This window comes from Pinus tabuliformis, chromosome 2_1 (genome assembly GCF_031772625.1).
Source record: "Pinus tabuliformis cultivar Carrire ecotype Pingquan chromosome 2_1, CPIR1, whole genome shotgun sequence".
Lineage (NCBI taxonomy): Eukaryota > Viridiplantae > Streptophyta > Pinopsida > Pinales > Pinaceae > Pinus > Pinus tabuliformis.
Genome location: NC_142299.1, coordinates 156,796,150 through 156,806,868, shown reverse-complemented (window position 1 = coordinate 156,806,868; position 10,719 = coordinate 156,796,150).

Here is a 10,719-nt window from a genome sequence, read left to right as displayed (position 1 = left end):
ATTAAAAAAGGTTATTCCAAGGTGTCGAGAATTGATTTTGGTGATATTTTTTCTCCTGTTGCAAAGGTAGCTTCTATTAGATTACTTTTATCTATTGCTACTACTTTTGATTTTGAGGTAGAATAGATGGATGTGAAGACAACATTCCTTCATGGGGATATGGAATAAGAGATCTACATGAAGCAACCTGAAGGATTTGCATTGAAGGGTAAGAAAAAATTGGTATGCAAGTTAAAAAAGTCTCTGTATGGGTTAAAAAAATCACCAAGGATGTGGTATCAGAAATTTGATACATTTATAAGGAGAATTGGCTTCACTAGAAGCAAAGCAGATCATTGTGTGTATTTTAAATTAATTGGTGACTGTGTTATTTATCTGGTCTTGTATGTGGATTATATGTTGCTGGTTGAAAATGACAAAGAAATTATCCAAGATTTGAAGACCTAATCGTCCTCCAAATTCGACATGAAATATCTTGGTGCTGCAAACTATATTTTGGGCATGGAAATTAAACGAGATTGGGAAAGGAGGAAGCTCTAGTTAAACCAGAGGAAGTATGTCAAGACAATACTATAGAGGTTTAATATGCATGATAGTAAATCGGTGAAGGTTCCTATTCTTATAGGTGTAAAGATATTTGTTGAACAATGCCCCAAGACGCAAAAAGAGGAAGAGGACATGTCCCGTGTTCCATATGCAAGTGAAGTCGGTAGCCTGATGTATGCAATGGTCTGTACTAGACCAGACATTGCACATGCAGTGGGAGTATTAAGCAGGTTTATGTAAAAACCAAGGAAGGAGCATTGGACAATAGTGAAGCAGGGTTTCAGGTATTTGCGTGGCACTAGTGATTATGGTTTGTGCTTCCAAGACCAGGACTTGACAATTTTTTGTACATTCTTGGCTTTGTTGTTGCTGATTGGGATGGAGATTTGGATCAGAGAAGATCTACAAGTGGTCATTTGTTTAACCTATTTGGAGGTGCAGTCAGTTAGATGAGTAAGACAGCCTGTAGTGGCACTTTCAACTATAGAGGTTGAATACATGGCCGCCACTCGTGCATGCAGGCAAACAATTTGGTTGCAAAGATTGTGTTCAAGTATGGGGTTAGTACAGTGAGCTATAAGGATAGACTATGACAAGAAAAGTGAAATTTTCTTGGCAAAGAACCATGCTTGTAATTCAAAGACAAAGCACAATGATGTTCAATATCACTTTGTGAGGGATATGGTTGAGGACAAAAGGGTATGCAGGGGGGCGGTAGCCCCCCTACACGGGGTCCAAGGTAGCACCCCAGGAAAAAAAATTGGACCCTATATTAGGTGGGCGGACCTACCTATGGTTTTATGCATGATGTTTTTCAATCCTTGGTATTTTTTAGATCCGGTCAAGGGAACTATGGTTATATTCTAATCCAGGGTTCATGGATTGGGGTTTATGGATGCTTCGACATGTATATATATGTATTGTAACATTGAAATGAATATAATGAAAAATCAATCTGGTAGTCCCGGTTTTGGGATCCAGTGGAAAATCTTTGTGTATATATGTCTTATGTTTTATTCTCTCGCCATTGTTTATTTTCTGTTTTTAGAATTTGTATGTAAGTAATATCTATACGGGGTTAAAACCTACACTCCTCGGTATGAAGTCCAAATCAGAACTCACACCATTTGGTGTAGGAGTCCCATCCGATATAATGGCCTGGTTGCCAAATACTTAAAGGTTTGCCTTGGCTCTAACTGTCAGTAGAAGAGAATGATGCAATGGTATCTTCGAAAAGCAAGGTGAGTGTGCCCAGTGAGTGTGCAACAAAACTGTATCTAGGTTTTGTTACTGCAAAAGGGGGGAGAAAAGTGATCCTCTAAGTGAGAGGTAATAGTACCACTTAGGAAGAGATACACATGAACTAGAAATTCATGTCCAACATTCAGCGGAATAGTCCACAACAAACGCAACAGTCATTAAAACCAATGAATAAGAGAAGATTCATCTACCATCCAGCGGAATACTCCACAGCGAATGTGACAGTCATTATAACTAATAAGTAAGGAAAGGTTTTTCTGGTATCCCGTGGAGTAATCGACAAGGATGAGACAACAGTAACAACCATTACGGCACATTCCCAACAAGATAAGCACTAAAACAACCAAAATAGTTCAACTATCTTAGTACATGTGAAAGCAAACATGAAATACAAATGCTCATAGAATAGTCTAACATCCATAATTAGTGCATGGAAACGTGTTAGCCTAAAAAGGCTTTTGTAATTAAGAAAAAGTTACAAGACACATATTTACATTGTACATCACTAGCCCCAATAGTGAGATATTGGAGCCACTCCTTGCTCCTTAAAGAACTAACTGAACTATGTATGGTTTGCGGGAGGAGCCAAGGTGAAAATTCCTTTGCTCATACAATGAGGAGGTATATATTACCAAGTGGTGATGCTTGCCCCTTGTCACTCTTTGACTACCCTCATGATTATTCAACTTCCTATGACTTTTCAACTAACATGACTATGGACTTCCATTGTACAATATATTTGATTTACCATATACATGGTCCATAATAGTGATGTGGCCTTTGAAAACTCATGACACTACTGACATGGACTAGCTTGATAATGTGGCAATGTCAAGCTGTTGTTGTTGTTGAGTGATAGATGTGTTCTTGGATATGATTTCTCTTCTCCTCCACATAGTTGATTATGTGGGGTATTCAATGACCTTTCGTATTGAGAGGTGGTTGCATACATGTGTTCCTTTTGCTTGCTCTTGATAGGTTCCTTTGTCTGTCCAGCTGCAAGTGTGTCTTCAGGCATGTTAACTCCTTCTTATCCTTCTTGATCTTCTCGCCATGATTTGATAGTGTAGTTGTTCTTGCAATTCACTCATGACGGGATGACATCAATCTGAAAACCCCCTAGTCTAAGATGACGCATTGTTATCCATGAACTAATCCTGTGACAGGTGTTAGGCTAGGAAATAGGGCCCAAGAACTAAGCATTGCGTAGTTCCAGGTGACAGGGAGAGAGGTTGATGATTGAGACTACGCAGAGCATAGCTCAGGCTTGACTAAGGAACTTTTGAGCACACACCTCATTGCGGGGTGAAATTACGCAATGGCCATTGGGAGTCAGGATTATGTAGTTGAGATAGTTAGTGACTAATGTGTGATGGGACCCTGGGAGACAAATCTGTGCAGTTTTCAGAGACAAGGAGGACTGGCAGCAGATAGACCTAGAGGACAGATCTACGCAGTTCATGAGGCCAGTGAGCTCCAGCTAAGTGAGGACACTAGGGGACATTTTTGCATAGTTCTGGAGGCCGAGGGAGGTCAAGTTCTCTACGCATTGTGGGGTTCCAGTGAGTAAGGGGAGGAGCTCAAGGACTGGGATTGTGAAGTGCTTAGTTCAAGTCAAACTTGGAGGAATTGTTGCACAATTCTGGGGATGAAGAGAGGCTGCTGAGATTTGGAATTGCATAGTGCAACTACCCTATGCGGAAGTGATTATGCACTATGCATTTCTAGGAAACATAGTTGCATCATTGAGGGCTGAGACTGCGAAGTGCATAGGTTAGTTGAGGTCTGGTGAAGCTAAGTTGCCTGATCGGGCAGATTTTCAGAAAAATGGCTAAGAGTGGGACGAAGATGAACTTGTGAAGAACTTGAACTTACAATCACACAATTAGCAAACTTCAACGATACAACAACATAGACCATCAGAACAACAAGACAAATCATTACCCTTTGTGTGTCTATCCCATAACAAGAAGCGACAAGTGCGACACTTAAGATAGACTTTAGGAAGACCGTGATGACACTTGTGCGACAACGCTCAAAACTTTTTGTATGAGTGTGATTGGTGTTTACATAACTAGGACAACTCAAATACACAAAGTTCAACCTTCGAAACCACTAGAAAAGGTCGCAAGCATGGAAAAACAGTGAAAGATGCCAAAAGATGATAGTTGATCAAATAAGCAAAAGGGGTGAAAGGACTCTAAGAAAGCTCATGAAATGAGCTCAAGTGTTTGCAACAATCAAGGGAAAGATCAAGGAGGGCTATGAAATTTGAGTGCAAGCCAAAATTTTGGAGGGTGTTGCGGTCACTACAACAGAACCACATGCTCATATCTGGAGGATTTAGGCCATAACCGCATGGAAGGAGGCTTGTACGTGTGGTTGGAAGCCTATAACCACAACCTTGCCTTGTTATGCATGTGGTTGGGTTGTTATGTTAGAGAAAAAGGGTTCCAGCTCAGGGATCGATCATCTAGGTTGGTTGTTCAGCTCCAAAGTGATCTGTAGTCTCTATAGGATGTCAATATGTGTTCAATTTGTAGGCCCCACTTCCTTAACTGAAACTTGGAGACTGGGTCATGTCATACTGACACTTGTATTATGTTTATGATGACGAGCTCGTGAAATTAGGTAAATGTGGAAGGGGTGGTTACATGTAGAAATACATATTTCAGAATAAAAGTTTTGTAGAATCACCCAATTTACACCCAGTGATATTGAGCTTGCCCTTAGAGAAGTTGGGTGACTATGGTGCCACATAACTGTATTGTGTTAATAGGTGGATCCTCTCATTTGATCCTAGGTCCCCATGGACTTCTTCTAGGTCATTTCAATGTGTGTGAGGACTTGCACCTTCTGTATATAGCACAAAGGTCCTCACAAGTTTATCGATCCTAGTTGACAATTAAAATAGACTATGTAACTAAATCGAAACCAAAATTATTAAATATATTAATACACCATTTTTGCACTATTTCCGAGGAGGCGCTTGAAGGAGTCAATATTTCTCACACAAATAGCACAAAAGATATTAGGGCTAGAAGTGACCAAAGGGGTTGTAATTACCCCTTTCAGTAACCTAGGTTCCCTTTATCTTTTGCACATATCATGATAAATGCATTAAAAACACCACAGGTAGGAAAAAGAAAAATTCTTTCAAAACCCTAACACGCAATGCAGTAGGAACCACTCACACTAACGTTCTAGAAAGTGAGAAGGGAAATCCTTTGAAAACCACTTTTGTTCAAAATACCATGGTAGGTAAACCACCAAAATGAGAGATACCAAAGAGGGGAGAAACCAAATTTGAAGAAGAACCAGAAAGTTTTGAAGGGTCTAATAAAATCTAGGACCTTAAGTCTCCAAGATGGGAAAATATGGTTGTTAAAGAAGTCAATGGGCCCAAGCAACAAGGACATGTTACTTTTGAGTTCCCCATCCAAGACCCTGATGCAATAGTTCAAATGAAAGGCATCACTCTCTACCCTTCCAAACTTTCATGACTTGTCTAAGGAAGACCATGATACTTTCCTCATTGATTTTGATGTTCTATATTGTAGTTATGCCTACTTTATTGATGCTTAAAATTTTAAACTATTTCCTACAACATTAAAAGATGCAGCTCTTCATTGGTTTATGGGATTAGGGGGAAATTCTATTCGAACTTGGGATGACATGAAGAAGAAATTTTAAATAAATACTAACTAGGACTATTGCAAAGTTTGATATTAAGGAAGAAATATTCAAGGTGTCCCAATCAGATGAAGAGAGTTTGGAAGACTACGTAGAAAGATTATAGTACAACTTGCAAAGAACAAGGAAATACCAAGAAAACTTATGTATCCTTTTCCTTAAGGGTATACGAGAAGTCTGCTTAGAAACTTTAAAATTCATGGGAACGGGAGATGTTTCTCAATTGTCTTCTGAGGATATTTTTGACTTGTGTAAAGAAAGTATGGGAAGAGCCCTCGAGATATGATATCTCAAATTAGTAGGCAAAATGGAGTAGGGGAAACTAAGGTTGATCTATGGAATCTACTAAATAATCTTAAAACTAATATTCTTAGCACATTTAGCTCACAACTAGATACCCTGCAAGCCAAAACGAAGAAGGAAGAAGTTGAATTAGATTTGGGTATATTTTGTTCCAAATTTAGTAAGAAGCAGCCACTTAGGGATTTCCCTTTGAATAATATAGAAGTATGTAAAATATGTGAAAAAAATATTCCACTCAGGAATTTTCTTCTCTACCAAGGCTCAAGGCCATGTTTCAAGAAGCAAATGAGGAATCTGAATAGATTTGTTTTGTGGGTCAAAAGAAACCATGGCCTCCTCAAACATCTGGGCCTACATCTCCATATCCTTCCCAGTATTTTAATCCTACTTTTTGATAATACCCTCATGTACTTTGGCCACATTGGCCCCCTCATATACAAGGTCAAGGATGGACCCCAAGTTGGAGAGGACCTTCCTCTTTTGAAAATATTATACCACAAGTTACACCTCAACCACAACTGCAACAACTCTAGTTGCCTTCCAACCAACCCACCCAAACTCAACATTGGCATCAATTTTTGCTAAGCCTATTCCTAATCCCAATAATAAAGTAGTGCATCCCACCTACAATGTTGAACTATCTCCTTTTCCTACTTATCCTCTTTCATCCATGGGTTGTAAAAACATTCATTTACACTCTCAGAAGGTGATTCAAAATCAAACCTCTCATGTTATTAAAAAACAAGATGAAGAGGATAACCCACAATAGCCAACATTTCTTTCTTCAAAAGATCAAAATATCTCAAAAGAACATTCTCCTAAAATGAGCTTGATCCTAATCCTTATCCAAAGAGACTATGTCTCAAAAAGCTTGTACAACCTGAATTCGATTTCTTAGGAGAACTAAGGAATATATGTGTAAATTGTTGTTCCAAGATATTAAGGATGTCCCTATCTACGCAAAGGTATCCTGATAAATTTTCTTAAAGAAACTAAGAAGGAAGAACAAATATCCCAAGACAATGTGTGTGATTGCGAAATTGGAAAACCTAATTCTAGGTAAAGTATTTACAACAAAGTATGGGGATATTGGGATCTCCATCGTTATTTTTAATATTAATAATACCCCTCTAGCTAGTACCTTGATAGACTTAGGGACATTTATAAATGTCATGACCAATGAGACTATGGAGAAACTCAAGTTGCCTAGCCTTCGATCTACCCCAACCATTCTTCAAATAGCTAATAGGTGTACCATAAATCCAGAAGGAATAATGGAAGACATTGTTGTTTCCATAGACTCATGGGAATATCTAGTCAATGTTATTATCCTCCAACCTAAGGCTAATCTTGGAGGCTACCCTTTAATCCTTGGAAGGCCTGGGCTCACCACAACAAATGCTTACATCAAATGTAGGTTTGGAGATATGACTATTTCCCATAAGAATTATGCTAAAAATAATACTCTTTATCCTCCTGCTAAACCCTTCTTGGATTCTAAGAACCCCCTCTGGTTTGAAGATAGTGACAAATAATCTTCCCAATTTCTCCTGACCCTCGATCAAGCCTCAATTTTCAAAAAACATACCAAGGATGGTTTAATTTGTACCTTTATAACACATCCCTATATCGACATCAATCTATCACTTGATCTAGTTTTAGGGAAACAATCCTAGGAGACATTGTCACTCATCAAGTTAGCACAATAATTGAATATGATAGCTTTATTTGATATTGTGGAAGATTGAACTAAAGTTATCGAAATTTATCCTGTAAAGACTCTAAATATTAATGCTCGACTGAAACCCTCACAACAAAATCTATTGGTAGAGATGCTTTTGCCTGGGATTATATTGATATGAAAGGGATCTCTCCTAATTTGTGTACGCACCATATTTATATAAAAGAGCACTCTCGACCTATTAAGAAACCCCAAAGGAGGTTGAATCTAGCCTCAAGAGGTATAGTTAAAAAGAGTTACAGAAATTGTTAAATGTAGGTTTTACCTATCTAATTTATGATAGAAAATGGGTTAATCCCCTGGTTATCATCCCTAAAAAGAATGGAAAGTGGCAGGGGTGTATTTTTATCGAGAGTTGAATAAGGCCACCCTAAAATGCTATTTTCCTCTGCCCTTCATTGGTCAAGTCTTAGATACCTTAGAAGGGAAGGAATTTTTCTCCTTCCTTGATTGATTCAGTGGCTACAACCAGATTCAAGTAGTCCTTGAAGATTAGGAGAAAACCACCTTCACTTTTCCCTAGGGGACTTATGCTTACCCAATACTCTCATTCGGATTATGTAATGTTTAACGAGTTGTTCTCATGAAATGTTATGACTTGACTAATGGTTATGTTATATGGTGAAACTTTTGAGGAATCCTTGAAAAATCTTGAAAAGGTGCTAATTCGGTGTTAAGAAACCAATCTTTATCTTAGTAATGAGAAATGTCAGATGCTTCTCACAAAAGGAATCATGTTAGGGCACCATACATCTCCTAAAGGAATTCTTGTGGATCCTACCAAAATAGAGCTAATCTTTAAGTTATCAACCCCAACCACACAAAAGTATGTCTACAATTTTTTAGGTTATGCAAGATACTACCGAAGGTATATAGAAAATTTCACAAAGGTAGTTTCCCCATTATTTTGTCCTTTAACAAAAACTACATAATTCCGTTGGAATGATCAATGTAAATTATCATTCAATTCCCTTAAAGAAAAATTATCTTTTTCCCCTTATTTTGCAAGGTCCTAATTGGTCCTTACCCTTCCATATTCATACCAATGCCTCAGGTATAGCCATTGGAGTTGTGTTAGGTCATAAAGAGGAACAAAAACCTTATGCCATTTATTGCATTAGTAAAACGTTGACCCTGGAGGAAGTGAATTGCATAGTAACCAAAGACAGTGCAACACCATCATAAAGACAAGGCTAAAAAACTTCCAGAAACTTTGTGGGCCTACAGTGTCACTTGTAAGAATGCCACCTGTTTCACACCTTATGAGTTGGTATATGGGAAGTAGGTTGTCCTCCCTATTGAGTTTGAAGTTAAGATAGTAAGAAAAACCCTACAAACCGAAATGGACCTCTTTAAGGCTCAAAAGCATCTATTAGACCACTTAACGAGCTTAACGAAATACTTCAAGATGTCATTCAACAAATAAAGATTATTCTACAACAACGAGCTAAATGGCATGGTAAATTCATCAAGAAGAAGTTGTTTAAAGAAGGATACTGGGTTGTTTTGTTTGATTCAAGACATAAATATTTCAAAGGAAATTTTTATACTCGATGGTTGGGACCATATGAAGTTGAAACCGTATCTGGAAATGAGTTTATAAGGCTTTGTAATATTGATGATGCATGGGCACCATTGATGGCCAATGGACATCGACTAAAGCTATATCGGAAGCCCAAATATAAGGAGGAATTTATTAAGGAATTAATGAAGCAATATGATCTAGAAGTCATAGAAAATGGACAATCCATCCTCTCTTATGACCCTTTGATTTTCAAGTCCTACTTAATAAAAGAGAGAGAGAGAGAGAAGAAGAAGAAGAAAAAGATTTGATGGTGAAATCTTGCTCTTTGGCACCTCTAGCACTTGGTAGCATTGGAAAACTAGTTCTTTGCCAAGCTATTACGGAAATAAGACCCTTCACATTGTGAGAACCTTTACAAAGGCACATTAGGACATGATTTCACTGGCTAGTCTCTTGTTTTTCTAGTGAAAACCTGTCCTAATGCGCCTTGGAAAGGTTTTCACAGTAGGAAGGGTCTTCTTTCCCTAGCAACTTGGCTAGAAACTAGTATTCCAATGCTACCAAGTATATATATATATATATATATATATAATCACGATGATGTCGTGTTCACTTGATTATTATGCCCACATTCTCTAGATGCAATCCTGCAGCCTTTCTTGAAAAATAATATTTACATCATTAGGTGCTTCTATGAAAAGATATGTATGTATATCCAAATAGAATATATATATATATATACATACATACATACATACATATATATATATATATATATATATATATATATATATATATATGTATGTATCTATGTGTGTGTGTGTGTGTGTGTTTAGGTAGGCTAGGAACATCAAAAATATTGTTTTGGATAAGTTAGGTATTGTGATAAATATCCAAGTATATGTATTACTTGCTAAGTAACTATAAAATCTTTGCTTAAACAAAAATCAAAAGATTGAGAAAGAAAGCACCTATGTGATTGAAAAAATATTGATGATGCCATGTTCGCTTGATTATTATGCCCACATTCTCGAGATGTAATCTTGCATCCTTTCTTGAAAAATAATATTTACATCATTAGGTCCTTCTATGAAAAGATATGTATGGATAGCCAAATAAAATTTTATATATATATCTTCTCATTCACATCATCCTGTGTCATCAACTTCTGGAGATCATGCTCGTGACACACCATCAACTAGTGGTAGTAAAGTTCATGGAAAGAAGGGTAAAGTTAAGTTTCCCTCTAGGTTAGGTTCATCAAACCCTAATTCAGTTGCTACATGCCCTAGACAAGTCACAACTTTGAATGCCTCCTTCCTTGAGAGTTTCTTGGCCTGAATCCCCCCAGAAATTCTATTTGGTTATCCATACATATCTTTTCATAGAAGCACCTAATGATGTAAATATTATTTTTCAAGAAAGGCTGCAGGATTACATCTAGAGAATGTGGGCATAATAATCAAGCGAACATGGCATCATCAAGATTTTTTCAATCACATAGGTGCTTTCTTTCTCAATCTTTTGATTTTTGTTTAAGCAAAGATTTTATAGTTACATAGCAAGTAATACATATACTTGGATATTTATCACACTACCTAACTTATCAAAAACAATATTTTTGATGTTCCTAGCCTACCTAAACATTATC